Source organism: Sorex araneus, chromosome X (assembly GCF_027595985.1).
Source record: "Sorex araneus isolate mSorAra2 chromosome X, mSorAra2.pri, whole genome shotgun sequence".
NCBI classification, from domain to species: domain Eukaryota; kingdom Metazoa; phylum Chordata; class Mammalia; order Eulipotyphla; family Soricidae; genus Sorex; species Sorex araneus.
Window position 1 is genome coordinate 278751906 of NC_073313.1, and position 18458 is coordinate 278770363.

Consider the following 18458-nt stretch of genomic DNA (forward strand, 5'->3'; position numbering starts at 1 on the left):
GTTGCTATATTAAAACCAGTAGATCAAGAAAATCAATCTACGTGAACACAGTCATATCTGATCGCAGGGCTGTTAAGTCCTTATCTAAGAATTTATTAAACTGTTTATTGCTTTATGCAGCTGCGCAGCCCACAGACTTCAGAACCCACGGTCTGGGCCAAAGAGTGGACACTATGGCACTTGTGGGAGTGGGTGTGGATGCCAGGGTTTCTGGAAGTATGGCGGGGGGGTTTGGGGGGTTCGTTTGTAGCACTGCACTGTCACACTGTCATCCCGTTGTTCATCGATTTGCTCGAGCGGGCACCAGTAACGTCTCTATTGTGAGACTTGTTACTGTTTTGGGCATATTAAATATGTCACAGGGAGCTTGCCGGGCTCTCCAAGAGGAACGGAGGAATCAAACCGGGCCGGCCACATGCAAGGCAAACGCCCTACCTGCTGTGCTATCGTTCCAGTCCATTTGTAACTTAAAAAAAATGTCTTGAGGGGCTGGAGCGATAGCACAGCGGGTAGGGCATTTGCCTTGCACGTGGCCAACCCGGGTTCGATTCCCAGCATCCCATATTGATGTCGGTGGACCCCACGGGTGACTTCCGTGAAGCAGGAAGGAGAAAGACGTCACTTTCTCCCCAGCCGCCTCTACCACCCGGGACCCAGGGTTACTGGGTTCTTGTCTTCGCTCGCGGAAAAGAATTTCAGGAGTGGACAAGCAGTGAAGTAACAGATTTTATTTAGAGGTTTCTGAGGGAAGGAGGAAGGATAAGTGGGAAAGAGAGTAGTAAGAATAACGCGCTCAAGAGAGAACGCGGGCTTTTCCAAGGGAAGCTCTACACACATCCTAGCACTGGACACGAAAGTATGAGAGTACACATCTCAAGGGGGGAGATGCTGGCGACACATGTGCTCGGGCACCACATGTGCTCGGCCACATGGGCACAAGCAGCACATGGGCTCAGGCAGCATATGTGCACACTTCCTTTGTTCAAGGTGTCTTTTATAGGGTCTCTTCAACCTGCCCCCATGTGGGGCTTCTTCCCAGGTAAAAGTCCGTTGCTAAGGAGGTTACCAGGAAGGCTGGGTCTTCTTTTAGGCTGGATCACATTTTAATCAGATTAAGGGAGAGGTTGATAGAATTCGAGGAACTTCATGGGGAGGGGTCCAACCCCCTCAGGGTCTGGAGAAGGTCTTATCAGGTCTGTTTTCTGTATCCACAAGGTGGGTCAGTCTGAGGATTCTCCTTCCCAGAGACTTTGTTAATCTGTTTCATTGCCAAGGGCCTTTCCCTATCTACCTGCCTACATCAATATGGTCCCTGAGCACCACCAGGAGTAATTCCTGAGTGCAGACCCAGGAGTCAGCCCTGAGCATTGCTGGGTGTGACCCAAAAAGCCAAAACAAAAAGAGTATTGACTCACTGTGAATTACCAAGTCACAAAATGATTCGTGATTGAGTTTCAGACAGTGCTCCGACACCCATCCCTCCAACATTGTCCCCAGCTTCCCTACCCACAGCCTGCCTCTATGGTGGAGACCTTCCCTTTTCTCTGCTCTCCTCTAGGGCCCTGTGGTTTGCAAAACTGTTGCTGAAAGAGTTTCATGCATATCATTTGGCCTCCTTTCAGCACCCCGTTTGGAGAACAAGAGTTCAGGTATCTTGTCTCCATTGGGGTCAACTCCTTTGGGTTGGGTTGGGGTTTGGGGGCTACATTTGCATATTCCTGCTCTGTGCTAAGGGGTCACCCCTGGCCGAGGTCAGAGACCTTACCTAGTGCAAGATTGAACCGGGATCAGTCACATGTCAAGCAAGCTCCTTCCCCCATGCTCTCTGGGCCAACTCGGTCAACTCCGAAGGACCACATTGGCCCTAGAGCTTTCCACTGGACCAGCTCAGCCTCCCAGTCACCCTGTGCGGCTTCTGCCCTGCCGATTCCAGCTGCTTCTCTCCAGAGTGCCCCTCCCTGAACCTTAGCAGCTGGTCCTAGGTGGGGACAGGATGCGAGAGTGGAGGCCAGCTTCTTCCCATTGTGTTTCCTGTGTGTGTGTGTGTGTGTGTGTGTGTTTCTTAAAATTTATTTTTTAAGTTTTCCCTTACACTATATAAACACTGTGGTTCACAAATTGTTCATGACTGTTTGTTACAAGCATTCAATATTCCACACCCATCCCCCCACCATTACACCTTCCTTCCACCACTGCCTCCGGTTTTTCCAACGCCCCCTTCATAGTAGGCCTTCAATAATTTATTTTATATTGCCTGTATAAATAATTTGCTAACAGAATTATCAAAGAATATTTCCTTAGAAGAAAGTTAGTGAAGATTGTTGTACCTCACCATGGAGCCATTCAGCCTTGTATAAGAGATTACTAATATGCTGTTAAAGGTCAAGCCTTCTGTGTTTAAATTTTGTCCATTGAAATTGGATGCCTTCTGCATTACATCCCATTCAGTCCCTTCTACGTTACACTAGCAGGTGTGCTGTTCCTGGTTCATCAGTGTTGTAGAATTCAAGATGTGCTCGGTGGTTTGTGTTGTAGAATTCAAGATTTGCTCTAGGAAGTCCAAAATTTTTTGAAGCAGCTGGTGTTTAATTTTTAATAAGATGGTGGCTTTGGGGTGTGTGCGTGACCGCCAGTGTTTCCAAAGGCTCGGGGCACTGCGCAGAGGTAGCTGGTCCTGACCACGTGAAAGCCTGGACATTTCAGTCACAAACCCCTCACGCCTGAGATTTTCAATGGGTTAATTTCTGGGTGAGGCTCACCCCAAGCAGCAGTCTAGCAGGGAGCATGGCAGCGATTGTGGAGTGTGGAGACTTTCAGCTGCTGGGGCTCTGTTTGGGCGGGCACTGGGCCACCTGCCCCTCCAGGTTGCCCCGGTGACTCAGCCTTGCACGCGGCCCAGGAGAATGTCCCCCATCATGCTTGCTCCCATCCCTTGGCTTTGCCCTTGGCTGGAGCAGGTGGTAGGACCTCTGTCCTCCATTTGTGGAGCCAGGGAGCTTTCGCCTCGGGTCTGGGAAAGGCGCATGTCCCTCCCCTCCACCAAGTTATGCAACACTCAGTCACATGGCCAGCGAGCGTCTGGGCAGCTTTAGAGGAGGAGAGATAACATCTCAACACCAAGAGAGGACAATCTGAGGACCAATTTCTGCGGCCCAACTCTACGTGTGACAAAGGTCAGTATCTGGAGAACCGATGGGGAGGCTATTATTGCGGACAAGACCCCGGCAGCAATGCCACTCATGGGACGAAAGCTCCCAGGGCTGGGGTGAGAGAAGAGGGGGAAAGGTGCCTTATATGCTGACCCCCAGAAGCACATCCCCCCAAGGCTTCAAACACAAACCACCGAGCACTGGGAGCTTGTCCCAGAGCCAAGAAGATGACCACAGGCTGGGAGGCGGGGCTGGGGAGGACTCTCCCCAGCGGGTGTCAGGGCGAGTCGGACTTTGCTGGTGCCTTGACTTCAGGCTCTGACTTCCAGAACTTGAAGATGCCACCTTTTCCTCTAGTCCTCAGCGCCACCTCCACACCCCTTGCATTTGGCATTTGGTTACAGCTGCCCCAGGAACCTAAGACAGAGGTGACGAGCTAGGGGACTCCACAGTGCCCGTCGGATCTCACTATCCAAGCTCCTGCTGGACCAACGGTGCCCAAATGATTGGCTCCAGTCAACACCCCCCTCCCCCACCCTGAGTCCCACTCACTATTTCCTCCCAGGAAGGTCCTGGAAGGGCACTGGCCATAACCAAGATGGGGTGGAGTGGGGGTGGGGTGGGGGTCAGCAGAATCTTGTGGAGATCAGACCTGGGATGTAAGACGGGGGTGGTGGTCAGTGGGCCGGCACCTGCACCCCGTCTTTCCTTCTGCCTGTTGCAATGACTCCTCCAAGGCCCTGTCTGTGACGTTGGCCAAAAGTGCCCACTCACTCGGCGCATGTGGTTTCATGAACATCGCTGCAAAGGGAAGTGAGTGCAGGTCACGAACCTGCCGAGTCAAGTGAAGGAAGCCCAGTGCTTCGACGGTGCTGTGTGGACGCCGAACCTGTTGGTGACTGAGGCATGCTCAGTCCATCCTGCCATGCCCAGCTGGGCTCAGCACTAAGGCCGGGGCAGGGATGGAACCACCTAGCATGCTTGGGGACTCTGCTCTTCTCTTGTGCTTACCACCAGCCCCAAGAAGTCAGCTCTACAAACCACAAGAAGCAAGCCCAAGGGGCTGGAAAGATAGCCCAGTGATTAGGGCACTTGCCTTGCAGGAGACTGACCTGGGTTTGATCCATTGCATGCACGCTCAAGAGTTATTCCTGAGTACAAAGCCAGGAGTAACAGCAGCAGAAGAAGAATGAGGAGGGGGGGAGGAGGGGGAGGGGAGAGGGGGAGGAGATCAGGGGTGAGGGGGAGAGGGAGAGGAGGAGGAGGGGAGGAGGAGGGAAGGACTGGGGAAGGGAGGGGGAATAGGAGGAAGAGGGGAGAGGGAGGGGGAAGAGGAGGGAGGAGGAGAAGGAGGAGGAGGAGAAGAGAAGAAGAAGAAGAAGGAAGAAGAAGAAGAAGAAGAAGAAGAAGAAGAAGAAGAAGAAGAAGAAGAAGAAGAAAGAAGAAGAAGAAGGAGGGAGAGGAGGAGGAGGAGGAGGAGGAGGAGGAGGAGGAGGAGGAGGAGGAGGAGGAGGGAGGAGGAGGAGAAGGAGAAAGGAGAAGGAGAGAAGAAGAGAAGAAGAAGGAAGAAGGAGAAGAAGAAGAAGAAGAAGAAGAAGAAGAAGAAGAAGAAGAGGAGGAGGAGAAGAAGAGGAGGAGGAGGAGGAGGAGGAGGAGGAGGAGAAGAAGAAGAAGAAGAAGAAGAAGAAGAAGAAGAAGAAGAAGAAGAAGAAGGAGGAGGAGGAGGAGGAGGAGGAGGAGGAGGAGGAGGAGGAGGAGGAGGAGGAGGAGGAGGAGGAGGAGGAGGAGGAGGAGGAGGAGGAGGAGGAGGAGGAGGAGGAGGAGGAGAAGAAGGAGAAGGAGAAGGAGAAGGAGAAGGAGAAGGAGAAGGAGAAGAAGAAGAAGAAGAAGAAGAAGAAGAAGAAGAAGAAGAAGAAGAAGAAGAAGAAGAAGAAGAAGAAGAAGAAGAAGAAGAACAACAACAACAACAACAACAACAACAACAACAACAACAACAACAACACAAGAACCCCAAGCCTGTGCTAAGCCTCATTGGCTTTCCTCTGACCCTTGCTCGTGCTCACGGGGTCGCACTGCGCTCTCCGATGCTTTTCTCCTGGTCACAGATGGGGACACAGCGGCTCTGTGTGGCTGAGGACATGATCCGAGTTCACCTAGAAGCAGTGACAAGCCCTGCAGGACTACCTGGACTCTGGGGGGCTGACACTCCACTGACCCCCCACCCCACCCCCTCTCCCACCCCTCCCCCAGACAGCTGCCGACTTTCTCACAAGAATTTGGTAAAAAACCAGAGCCCCGAGGAATCGCAGGCCCCAGGCTGCAGAATGACCATTTTGGAGCAGCCTTTGTGTCTGTGAATTCAGCGAGTCTCTGCTCAGCGCTGCGGCTATTTTTAGCTCCGCTCAATCTTGCTGGCGGCTTGGGCCTGTCCCGAAGCTCTCTGGCTTCCTCGGGCAAGAGCCACCAGATTGAACTCTACCTACTGAAGTGGCGTTTGAGAGGAGGTCCCCCCCCACCCCCCCCACCCCCGTTAATTCTAACCTGTCCTATTCATTTTCCCCTTTGAGGCCAGAAGAGTCACTGCCATTGACTTTAAAGCCTCTTGGGTTTGAATCCAAGAAGATGCCAAAGTCAGAGAGCTGGGCTTGTGTATGAGTGAGGTGGGGGAGGGTGTCGGGAGGTCATAGGGTCATATATTGTGGGGTGCCCAGTTTGTGGAAAGCAGTGCAGTTTTTCAATGCTGATACACATTTATCAATAAGAAAAGGCATTTATAATAAAGTAGGAAGCTAAAAGATTATGAAACTGTGTGTTGCATAATTCACTTTGTATTAAAAATATATCTACACCTATAGATTGATAGGAAGCTGCATTCTACAATAACTTTCCTATCTGCTGTCTCTGGATGGTCAGGGGGGGCCAATAGGACTGTCTCTTATCCTCTTATCTGATTTATTTTTATTTGTCCCCCTAAGTTAAACCTATACTTGTTTAAATGTAAACATAATGAATTTACTGAGAAGTTTGGTTCCTTGAGTAGCAAATCCTGGTCCTGAATTTTAATGAATACTGTCCACTTCAAATCAAAAATAACCTTATGCTTGAATGAATTTCTATTCTGGAACTTTAAATTTCTTTCCCTTTCTTCTCCCTCCCTCCCTCCCTCCCTCCCTCCTTCCCTCTCTTCCTTCCTTCCTTCCTTCCTTCCTTCCTTCCTTCCTTCCTTCCTTCCTTCCTTCCTTCCTTCCTTCCTTCCTTCCTTCCTTCCTTCCTTCCTTCCTTCCTTCCTTCCTTCCTTCCTTCCTTCCTTCCTTCCTGTTTGCTTTGCTTCTATTTGAAAAGCCTAAAACTTACAGAAAAAAAGCTATATGGGCACATCAACACGCAAGTTCTTCCACCTAGATGGACTGATGGATAGCAAATTTCCGAGCTGCATTATCTCTGTCTGGGGATTATCATGGAGTCAGGGAGGCGGGTGGGTCAGAGGAGGAGTCACACCCAGCAGTGCTCAGGCCTTACTCCTGGCTCTGTACTCAGGGAAACACCTGGGCCAGGGTGGGGGGTGGGTGCCAGGAATCACGGCAAACTTCTACCCACTCTGCTATGACTTGGCCTGGTTCCACACAGCTCTAAGCCCCTCCCCTGGGCGCCAACACCATCTGCAGTGAATGAAGGGCAGGAAATATCCAAGGCTGTATTAAAGGGGAAGATCGGGCCCAAAAGTAAGGTCCAGTCAGTGGTCAGAGGCGACACAGAGGCAGTAGTGTGTGGACCTGAGCAGATAACACAGCAGGGAGGGTGTCTCCGTGCACACGGCTGGGTTAGATCCGGGTTACCAGTGGGGGTGGGAGTGGGATGGTCTTCTTTGGGCCAAATCACTAAAGTTAATCAGACTGAGGGAGAGGTCCAAGGGAATTCGAGGAATTTCCTTCCTGGGGTCCAATCTCCTCAGGGTTGGATGCTCAAGGTCTTATCCATATCCACAAAGTGGATCAGCCTTGGAATTTTCCTCCCAGAAGTTTTGCTGACCTGTTTATTGTCCAGGGCCTTTCCCTACCTATCTGCCTACATCAGGATGACTCTGGGGTCTGACTGGGGCCTGGGAGGGGAGACGGGAGGCACCTTCTGGGCTCTCCTGGGGAGCAAGGGAGGGAGGGCCGAGGGCTGGGAGGACAGATGTTCCCTCCCGGGGCAGTCTGGAAACACCGAAGGAAACCCACCATGGCCCGTGCAGGTCAGGGCCCAGAGTCACTGTCCCAGGGACCAGAGTGACCCCAATTCATGCCTTTATTTCAGCGTTTTATTAATAGCCCCCTACCCCCCACTGTACTCAGCTGCTCTGACTCTGGCAGTCGCTGGGGGAGGGCTGCTGGTTCTACGCCCTCCTACTGCAGCCTTCTCCCTGCTCCCCACTGGCCCCTATGGGTATTTTGTTTGATGGTTTGGGGATTTTTGTTGTTGTTGTTTGTTTCTTGGGTCACACCCAGCAATGCTCAGGGGTTACTCCTGTCTCTGCACTCAGAGATCACTGAGAAACCATTGCAGACAAGAGCAATGGGCGGGGGGCCCTGAGGGCTGTGGCTAGAGGTGACTGCTCCCTGGACTCCTGCGGAGCCTCTTCTCTGGCTTCTGTGATGATGCTGGCTTTGCTGCGCTTGTGTGAGGATGTGGACCCCGGTGGGCAAGACAAGTTTTGCAAGGGCTTATGAACGTTCTGGGCACTGGGATGAGGTTTTTCCTAGAAAAAGGCCAGGGCTTCTGCTGGGAGCCCGCTGCTCTCATCCAACAGGGCAGCAGTGCCAATAAATAAAGATTCCTCCAAATTTATTTTCATTTTAATTATTTTTTTAGCTTTTTGGGTCACACCTGGTGATGTACAGGGGTTACTCTGGGCTCTGCACTCAGGAATCTCTCCTGATGGTGTTCAGGGGACTCTGGTATCCTGGGAATCAAACCCGGGTTGGCCGCGTGCAAGGCAAATGCACTCCCTGCTGTACTATCGCTCCAGCCCCGACTCCTCCAAATTCTAGTTTTTGGTCTCTGGTGGTCTTTTTTTTTTTTTTCTGCCCCACTCCAGTGCCCCCCCCCCCCCCCCGCGGCTCGGATTCTGGTGGTCTTTTGATCATGACCCCACGATAGCATTTCAGACATGAGAGACAGAACAAGAAAGTCAAGAGCAGAGCAACCAAGCAAAATTCTGTGGGCACCCTGACGGCGACCGTTCTTCGTGCACAGCCTCACCGGGAAGGGTTATTTTGGCTGGGTGTGGTGGCATACATAGGAGGGAGCCTGATCTCAGAGAAGGGAGTGCTGTGATGGAGGAAGAGGAAGAGTAAAGCACTGAGCTTTACCTAGATGCGGTGGTCTAGGTGGGTGGAAGAAGTTCAGTGCTGGGGTGAGGGGGAAGATACAAGCCAGGGGAGAGGCAGGGAAGGGCAGGATGGCCGAGAGTGAAGGAGAGGAGTGCCCTGGGACTGAAGGGAAGGCGGATGAACAAGGCCCGCAGCTGCGGAGAGGGGGGAGGTCACAGGGCTGCTCTGGCCCGGGTCTGCCTGCACAGTCCTGAGTCCCCAGGGTCACGGTGTCCGCATGAAGCCCCCTGCCCGGGCAGCGGCTGCTACAGATCTGGCCTCTGGCCTCTCTCCTGGGGTGGGGCAGGGGTCTTCTAGGGACAGAGACTTCGGCCAGGCTTATCCCCAGGCTGAGCCCTCCTTCCCACCAGCTGCACCCCTGCAGGAGGTGCAGATGGCCAGGCCATGCCCCCAGCCAGGAGCCCACAAGCCAATATCCGCCCCGGCAGGGCCCTCGGCGGCCACACCATCTGTCCCCAGCCAAGCGTGCCCGATGGGTAAGGCGGGAGCTCGGGCCGGCGCTTCTCAGCACACTGAGCACACGAGCGCCGTGATGAGGATGTCGACCTTCAACACCACGAGAAACAGCTGCGTCCTCTTTCTCTGTCTGGTGCCTACTGTCAGCCCGGCCTTGGCGTAGACCCCGTCTCTGTCCTCTGTTGGGCCAGCAGGCTCATCTCCCCAGTTCCTGGTGGACACTCACACACACACACACACTCTCACACACACACTCTCACACACTTTCATACATACTCACACACACTCTCACACACACACACACACACACACACACACACACACACACACACGATGTCCAGCTTCACCGCACAGGAACCCTGATTTGGAAGTTTGTGAGCCAACTTGGAAAGGGGCGTTGTGCCCACCAGCAGTCAGAGTTAGAGCCCCCTGGACAAGCGGCCAGTCCAGTGAAAGCTTTATTTAAAGAGACAAAAAGCCAGCTGGAGTGATAGCACAGCAGGTAGGGTGTTTGCCTTGCACGTGACCGACCAGGGTTCGATTCCTCCCTCTGTCAATGAGTCCATTGACTCTAAAAGATCCATTTTATTTATTTTTCAAGAGAGTGGGGATATGACGGAGGAAACCGTTTTTCCTACGCTCTCGTAGTTTCAGTGACTGTGGCCTACAAATTAAACTGACAAAAGACATAAACAGAGAGAAAACGTTTGTTTTTGTAACTCAGAGACTTGCTAAAATTTGGGGATGGGGGCCAAAGAGATAGTACAGCAGGTACCTGGGTGAGGTTCCTGGCACCACATATGGCCCTTTGAATCCAGCAAGAGGAGAGCCCTGAGCAAAGAGCCAGGAGTAAGCTACGAGCACAGGCTGTGTGTGGTCCCAAAACAAAACAAACAGAAATTAAAGGATGCCGTAAAGGAATAGGTGGCAAAATTAACTTGCAAAAGTCAGTTGATTTTTGTTGCATGCAAGCCATAATGCCCAAAAGTAGAGAGAGAGTATGGGTAATGTTGTCTGCCATGGAGGCAGGGAGAGGGTGTGGGAAAGGCGGGGGTATACCCGGGATATCGGTGGTTCGGAATGTGCACTGGTGGAGGGATGGGTGTTTGATCATTGTGAGATTGTAACCCAAACATGAAAGCTTGTAACTATCTCAAGGTGATTCAATAAAATTTTTTTAAAAGTAAAAAAAAGAAAAGTCAGTTGATTTTTATGTGCAAACAACAAAGAATAGAAAGAAAAAAAACCCTTTAAAATACATCAAATATAACTGGTGATGAGTGCAGGGTTAGAATTATGAGCATCTAATTCTAATGAAGGAATCTAATGAAGGAAATCATCATTAACAATATTGTAAACCACACTATCTCGATCAATAAAAATGTCTTAAAACATCGAATACATAAGATACATTTAACAAAAAATGTGAAAGATGTCATCATTCATTCATTCATCATCATCCTGTTGATCGTTGATTTTCTCGAGCGGTCTCAGTAACGTCTCCATTCGTCTTAGCCCTGAGATTTTAGAAACCTCTCTCTACTCATCTTTCCCAATGGTGCCGCATTGGCGACTCTTTCAGGGTCAGGGAGATGAGACCCAGCATTGTTACTGGTTTTGGCATATGAATATGCCATGGGGAGCTTGCCAGTCTCTCCCATGTGGGTAGAAAAACTCTTGGTAGCTTGCCAGGTTCTCCAAGAGAACATTTCATAATTATCAAATAAAAATGCTGGTATTATAACTCCCTATATTATATTTATTCTTATGTCTTTATTATCATATTTTATACACAAAATTCATATATTTATCATTATTCAGGATAATGCTTACTATTGTCTGTTTTTTTGCTTTTTGGGTCATACGTGATGATGTTCAGGGGTTACCTGGCACTGTTCCCTGAAATTTCTTCTGGTGGTGCTTGGGGGTTTGAATCCACTGCCATTTTCTAGGAGTGGGGTCTAGGGAAATCATTCAGTCTTTTTGAACAGAGTTCTTCATCTTTTAAAAACAATAATAAGGGACCAAAGCAATAGCACCGGGGGTAGGGCATCTGCCTTGTGTGCAGCCTACCCAGGTACAGCACTTGGGTTCAATCCCCAGCATCCTATATGGTACCCCGAGCACAGCTGGGAGTAATTCCTGAGTGCAGAGCCAGGAGTAACCCCTGAGCATCACCAAGTATGACTCAAAAAAGCCCCCCCAAAAATTTTTTTAAACAAAATAAATAAAAGAATGGGGCTGGTGTGATAGTGCAGCAGGGAGGGTGTTTGCCTTGTACATGGCAGACCCAGGTTCTGTCCCCAGAATCTTGCATGGTTCCCCAATCCTGCAGGAGACATCCCTGAGCACAGAGCCAGGAGTAACCCTGAGCACTGCTGTGGGTGGCTCCCCCCAAATAATTAAGTCATAGGGAACAGAGTGAGAGTACAGTGTGCTGGGCACTTGCTTGCATGCAGCCTACTGGGGTTTAATCCCTGGCATCCCATTTGGTCCCCTAAGCACCACCAGGAGTTTATTCTTTAGTGTAGGGCCAGGAGTAACCACTGAGCACCACCACCAGGTGTGTCCCCAAAACCGAAAAGGGAAGAAAGAAAGAAAGAAAGAAAGAAAGAAAGAAAGAAAGAAAGAAAGAAAGAAAGAAAGAAAGAAAGAAAGAAAGAAAGAAAGAAAGAAAGAAAGAAAGAAAGAAAGAAAGAAAGAAAGAAAGAAAGAAAGAAAGGAGGAAAGAAGAAAAGAAGGAAATAAAGAAATAAGAAAGAAAGAGAAAGAAAGAAAGAATGAATGAAAGAAAGAGAGGAGAGAAAGAAAGAAATGAGAGAAAGAAAGAAAGAAAGAAAGAAAGGAGGAAAGAAGAAAAGAAGGAAATAAAGAAATAAGAAAGAAAGAGAAAGAAAGAAAGAATGAATGAAAGAAAGAGAGGAGAGAAAGAAAGAAATGAGAGAAAGAAAGAAAGAAAGAAAGAAAGAAAGAAAGAAAGAAAGAAAGAAAGAAAGAAAGAAAGAAAGAAAGAAAGAAAGAAAGAAAGTGAGGAAAGAAGAAAAGAAAGGAATAAGGAAGGAAAGAAAGAAAGAAAGGAGAGAAAGAAGAAAGAAAAGAGAAAAGCAAAAGAGTAAGAAAGAGAAGGAAACACAAGAAAATGAGAGATTTTTTTTGTTCATCGTGCAAATTGACATTAAAAAATGACCATACTACCCAAATCATTATACAAAGTCTAAGCAACTTGTATCAAAATTCTAATGGCATTTTTCAAGGACTTGGAACAATCACTGGTTAAATGTGTATGGAATCATAAAACTTTGCAAATAGCCAAAGTAATTACAAAGAGAAAAAGAAGAAAATAAAGCAATGCAGTTCACTGCAACTTGGACAATGCTAGAGGGTGTCATGTTCAGTGAAATAAGTCAGAAGGAGAAGGGCGAATACAGGATCGGGTTCTCACTCACATAAGTTGATTTCATGGTGGTATCTATGGCAGAAAAATTAAATTAAAATTTACTATTATTTACTTACCTTGGTTTTAGGCTACGTTGGGTGATGCTCAGGGGTTACTCCTGGCTCTGGGCTCAGAAATCACTCCTGGCAGTGCTCGGGGCACCATATAGGATGCGAGGGACCAAATCTGGGTCAGTCATGTGCAAGGCAAATGCCCGACCTGCTGTACTATTGCTCTGGTCCCCATGAAGCAAACTAGTTTTATTTAAAGAAATGTGAAGGAAGGAAAAAAGATACACATTCAAGGATGGAAAAAGCCAAGAATGACTTTGGAAAGAAGATTATACACTTGGTCTGGAGTCCTCTGCATATGTGTTAAGTTAACCTGGGTGTTGTTCACAGGGAAAGCCTTGGACTCTGGCACATATGACACCCTGAGTTTGATTTCTGTTGCAAAAAATAGTAGGTAAAGTTGGGAGATTACCTTCTTAATTTGGTAGGGAAGATAATAGAGAGAAAAGTCTGAGCAGTGCTTTACCTGAAGGAGGCCCAGCCCAGTCACTGCACTACACTGTCCCTTGGGTACCACCAGGAGTGTGATCCCTGACCACAGGGCTGGGATGGAACCCGAGGGTGGCCCCAAACAAACATGTGTTTTTACTGGGGGGGAAGAGGGGAGAGGGGAGTAGAGTGATAGCACAGCAGGTAGGGCTCTTGTCTTGCATGCAGCCATCCAGTTTGACCCCCGGAACCACACACGGTTCCTCAAACCACACCAGGAACCAATTCCTAAGTCCAGAACCTAGGGTGAGCTCTGAGCGCTGTCAGCTGTGGCCCCTAAACAAAAACAAACAAAAAGTCTAGGCGGAGTGAACCAGTTTCTCCAGGAAAGAGATGAGTTTTTGAGGACCAAAAATGGGAGATAGGTTAAGTTTGGGGACTGTTTGAGCGGCCCTCTGGTGTGTTCCTGGACTGTGAGATGCCCCGGAGAGGGGTGTGGGGACAGTTTGCTCTTCTGCTCCTGTGCCTCTCTGGGCAGCTTCCTGGTGGCGAGAGCAGGGAGAGAACTCTCCCTGGCAGGAATTTTTCTGTAAGTAATAAAACTGGGATGTGATTAAAAGAAGTTGCTTAGTCAAAGTCAAAGGCAACCAATATCCATTAAAAAAATATTAGCACACAAGCTCCACCTTCACCAACTCGTTAGTCACCTCTGACACAAGGGCTCCAGGGCTCCGTGTGAGACACAAGAGTCTTCACACACATTCTTCTAAGGATACCTTCCTTGATCATTTTTAGAGAATTTCTCGTAACAAGCAATACAAAATAAATGATTAAAGGCCTGCTCGGGTGGTGGTCCCGAAAATTCAAAATAATGGGGATGGGAAAGTGTAATGATGATGAGATTGGCATTAGAATATTGAATGTTACACATTATTGTGAACAACTTTATAAAAATAAAATTAAATTAAAAAATAAACAAACAAAAAGAAGTTGCTTAGTCACCAGCCCTCAGCGGGCCCCGAGGCTCGAGTCACCTCCCTCTGGGGTGCAGATACTTCCTCTCTCCGGAGCAGCAGGTTCACCCCAGAAGGAGAAGCTCCCGCGGAACCAGAGACCTGGAAGGCTGAAGAGATCTCCAGGGCTCTTGCCCTTGCCAGTGCCCCGGCCACACAACATCACAGGCTGGGCACTTGGGGACAGCCCTGTCCTACAGGTCATTGCAGTGTTCCCTTCCCCAGCCCTGTCTCATCACCCTGGATGCAGAGGGAAGTCCTGCTGTCCCCCTGGTCAAGAGGAGGGCTCCAGAGAAGCGATTCTGCTCATTTCTGGTGTCCTGCCTCGGGCCTCCCGCCCTTCGTGAATCCCGTCTGAACTTGGCCCGTTCGCGCTGCCTCCTGCTCCTGGTTCTGGCCGCAGAAGAGCCCAGGCTGCGGAGTTCACGTCTCACTAACTTTGCTTCTGTCAGACCAAGAGGCTGTGGGGTGGCATCTGCTCCAAGGGCTGAACCCCGATGTCCCCAGCAGTCCTTTGCTTGTTATTTTTGTGTGTGGTCATGACATGAGGCTCGTCCGAGCGTGTGGAGTGACCTTGAGCATGGCTGTGGCTGGGTTCTGGAGGTCTTCGGCTGCCGGGGCTCTGCTCGGGGTGAGGAGGGAATCTTACTCCACCCCCTCCAAGGGGCCCCTGGGAAGACAGCCAGGCACGGGGGCAAGAGACTCTGTGTCACTCTCTTCTGGGAGCTTGGTTTTATAGTCTCTGGATCTTGGCATTGATGAGATTATATGGCACTGGGGGGAGTTTCTGGGTGTGGCTGCCAAGCTACTGGAAAACTGGGGATCTGGGTGGAGGAGGCCCAGTCCTGATCCGAGCAGGCTTGGAGATCTCAGCCCCAGGTCCCACACACCTGGGTTCCTCTACCGGTTTCTTCATGGATGAGAAACCCAGGTGTGCGGCAACCACACCCACAAACTGCCCTGGCGCTGTGTAATCCCATCAATGGCCAAGATCCAGAGACTATAAAACCAAGCTCCCAAAAGAGAGCAATGCAGAGTCTCATGCCCCCGCACCTGGCTATCTTTACTGGGGCCCCTCGGAGTAGGGCCGGTTGAGTTTCCCTCCCTGCCCCGAGCAGAGCCTCGGCAGATGAAGACCTTCGGAACCGAGCCACAGCCATGCTCAAGGCCCCTCTCTACACGTTTGGACTTTCACACTTCCTCACGCATGAAGGAACCGACAGAGGAACCCAGGAGTGCGAGACCCGGGGCTGAGACCTCCAAGCCTGCTTGGATTGGGACTGGGTCTCCTCCACCCAGACCCCCCACTTTCCAGTAGCTTGGCACCCACACCCACATACTGCCCTCAGCCTGTGTATCCCATCAACGGCCAAGATCCAGAGACTATAAAACAATGCTCCCGGAAGTGTGTGGCCGCAAACAGCCAGGTGACCTCTTATAGCCTAGTTCTCCCTCTCAGAGTACCTGGCAAGGTACTGAGAGCATCCTGCCTGCGTGGCAGAGCCTGGCAAGCTCTCTGTGGCGTATTTGATATGCCAAATGCAGTAACAATGATTGGTCTCATTCCCCTTACCCTGAAAGAGCCTCCAATGTGGCACCACTGGGAAGAATGAGTAAAGAGAGGCTGCTAAAATCTCAGGGCTAGGACGAATGGAGACGTTACTGGTTCCCGCTGAGCAAATCGATGACCAACGGGATGACAGTGATACAGTGGCCGGGACGGAGTCCAGGACTCACACAAGCGAGTTAAGCTCATCCCTCCCTTAGCATCTGTGTTTCTTCTCTGGGTTTGCCAAGGTGTCCCCACAGGGGTACAGATGGTCAGTCATAGATAGGGAGCAGTCCCTGGCCAGCCAGCAGCTGACCTTCATCAGCGGGAGGGGGTGTGTGTGAAAAAAACAGTGGCTGAGGATTCATTCCTGCTGTGTAGACCGCATTTGAATCACTGCGACCCGGGCAGACAGTTGCAGAAGAAAACTGAGGCTGGGGGCGGAGGGGTGGGGGTGAAGGGGGTGGCTCCTTTGGATCCAGATAATTGCAGAGCTGGGTGATGCCCTCCCAGTCTGCTCTGGGGGCGGGAGATCATTAGTCATGGGTTGGGGTAAGAAGAGGTGGATGAGGAATAAATAAAAGCCATTGTTTCTCAGGCAGGCCTGCAAGGGGGGCACTGGTGGCATCCCAGACAGGAAGACATGAGTCACAGACACTGATCTGCCGAGACCCAGTCCTGCAGGGGAGAGATGGGAGATCTAGAGGGCAGACTCTGAGCCTTGTGGCCTTTGTCAGCCCCCATCACCCCAACCTCTCCCTCTCTCTCTCTCTCCCTCTCTCCCTCTCTCCCCCTTCCTTCCTCCCTCCCTCCCTCCACTCTTCCTTCCTCCCTAACTTCCTTCCTAACTTCCTTCCTTCCTTCCTTCCTTCCTTCCTTCCTTCCTTCCTTCCTTCCTTCCTTCCTTCCTTCCTTCCTTCCTTCCTTCCTTCCTTCCTCCCTCCCTCCCTTCCCCCTTTCCTTCCTTTTTCTTTCTTTCTTTCTGCTGGTGTTTTAGCCACACCTCGTGGTGTTCAGGGCTCACTCCATGTTCGATGTAAGCAGGATAGGGAAGGCCCTCACCCAAGGCAATGGCAAAAGCTGACCTTGCAGAAAACAGGAAAATCAGGAACTAAGGCCTGACAAGACCCTCACCTATCTACAGCAACAGACCCAGAGAAGCTCCTGCAGGAACAAAAGGCCAGGAAAGGAACTTCAAAGACCATCACCACTCCCAACACCCCTGGTAACCTCCTTAGCAATGGACTTTTACCTAGGAGGAAGCCCCATGGGGGGGCAGGTTGGAGAAACTCTATAAAGGCCACCTTGAACAAAGGAAGGGCTCACACATGCTGCCCAGCCCATGTGCTGCTTGTGCCCACATGGCCGAGCACATGTGTCGCCCTCATCTCCCCTCTTGAGATGTGGACTTTCATGCTTTCCTGTCTAATGCTGGGGTGTGTGTAGGGCTCTCTCCGCCCTTGGAGAAGCCTGGGTTCTCTCTTGAGCATGCTGCTCTCTCTCTCTCTCTCTCTCTCTCTCTCTCTCTCTCTCTCTCTCTCTCTCTCTCTCTTCACTGCTTGTCTACTCCTGAAAGTCCTTTCTGTGAGGTGAGACTGAAAGGGTCGGCACCCTAAGGGTTAAAGAAGTTTGAAAATTGACCAAAAGTGCTTCTGCTAACCTGCTAAATTGCTTTCTGTAACAGCTCAGCAGCTTTGAGGTTCAAACAGGGGCTGAACCCACCAGGTGGCCCACAGCCAGGTAAACAGGCCAGGATACTGCTAGATAAATAGACTGCAGCCATCTTAGATAAGCAAACGGCTCCAGGAACCGTAAATGTGTAACCAGGTCATGCTGCATTAGGAAAGACCACAAGAATTTGACAAACTGTGTGATCTTTGTTCCAATACTGTATAAAAACTGCTTGCTTCTTGAGCTCGGGGCTCTCAGCCCCTGCCTGCTTCTAGGTATGCTGCTGAGCCCCAGCATGCTGGCCTGAATAAACCCGTGTGTTTGCAGAAAGAGTTGTCTTGGTCTCGGTCCTCCTCACCTCCCCTGGGTAGAGGTCTGCTCGACCCTAACAAGACAAGAACCCAGTAACCCTGGGTGCCTGGTGGCAGAGGTGAATGGGGAGAAAGTGACTGTCTCTCTCTCCTCCCGCCTCCCATGAGCCACCCATGGGGTCCACCAACATCAGCTCTGCACTCAGGAATCCATCCTAGTGGTGCTCAGAGGACCACATGGGATGCTGGGGCTTGAACCCGGGTCGGCCATATGCTCAAACACCCTCCCACTGTGCTCTCTCTCCAGCAGCTCATCACCAACCTTTGAAAGTTGCCTAACCTCTGTTCTGGTTCCACTGCTGCCTGTTTTTAGAGATGAGGTGGGGGGTTGGGCCCACCCAGCGGTGCTCAGAGGCTGCTTCAGGCTCTGTGCCCGGGAGTTGTTTCTGGTGTGCTCTGGGTTAGATGGGGCTCTGGCCACACCAGGGTTGGCTACAAGCCAGGCAAACAGTGGAACCCTGTCCTACCTCTCTGGTCCTGCGGCTGATGCAGGAGCAGGTGGAGGGTCTCTTGTGTTTGTCCCTGGTGTCCAGGTGGAGTATTGAGTGATAAGGATGCTCAGACTCAGAGTTACAAAATAGAATTTTGGGGCCAGAGTAAATAGCACAGTGGGAATTGCTGGGTTCCATCTCAGCATCCCATACAGTCCCTTGAGCACCATCAGGTGTGGCCCAATGATGGAAGGAAGGAAGGAAGGAAGGAAGGAAGGAAGGAAGGAAGGAAGGAAGGAAGGAAGGAAGGAAGGAAGGAAGGAAGGAAGGAAGGTAGAAGGAAAGAAGGAAGGAAGGTGAGAAGGAAGAAAAGAGCGACAGAGAAAGAGGGAGGAAGGAAGGGAGGGAGAGAGAGAGAGAGACAAACAGACAGACAGACAGAGACTGTTTATTGAGAGTAGAGGAGGAGGAGACTCCCCAACTACCAGCAGGGCAGGAACTCAATATGAC

The 18458-nt window shown here is 50.5% G+C and overlaps 1 pseudogene; it reads right to left on the bottom strand.

Moving 5' to 3' along the window:
* The window catches only part of LOC129399891 (uncharacterized), an 85125-nt pseudogene that overhangs the window by 41393 nt on the left and 25274 nt on the right, over positions 1–18458 (bottom strand).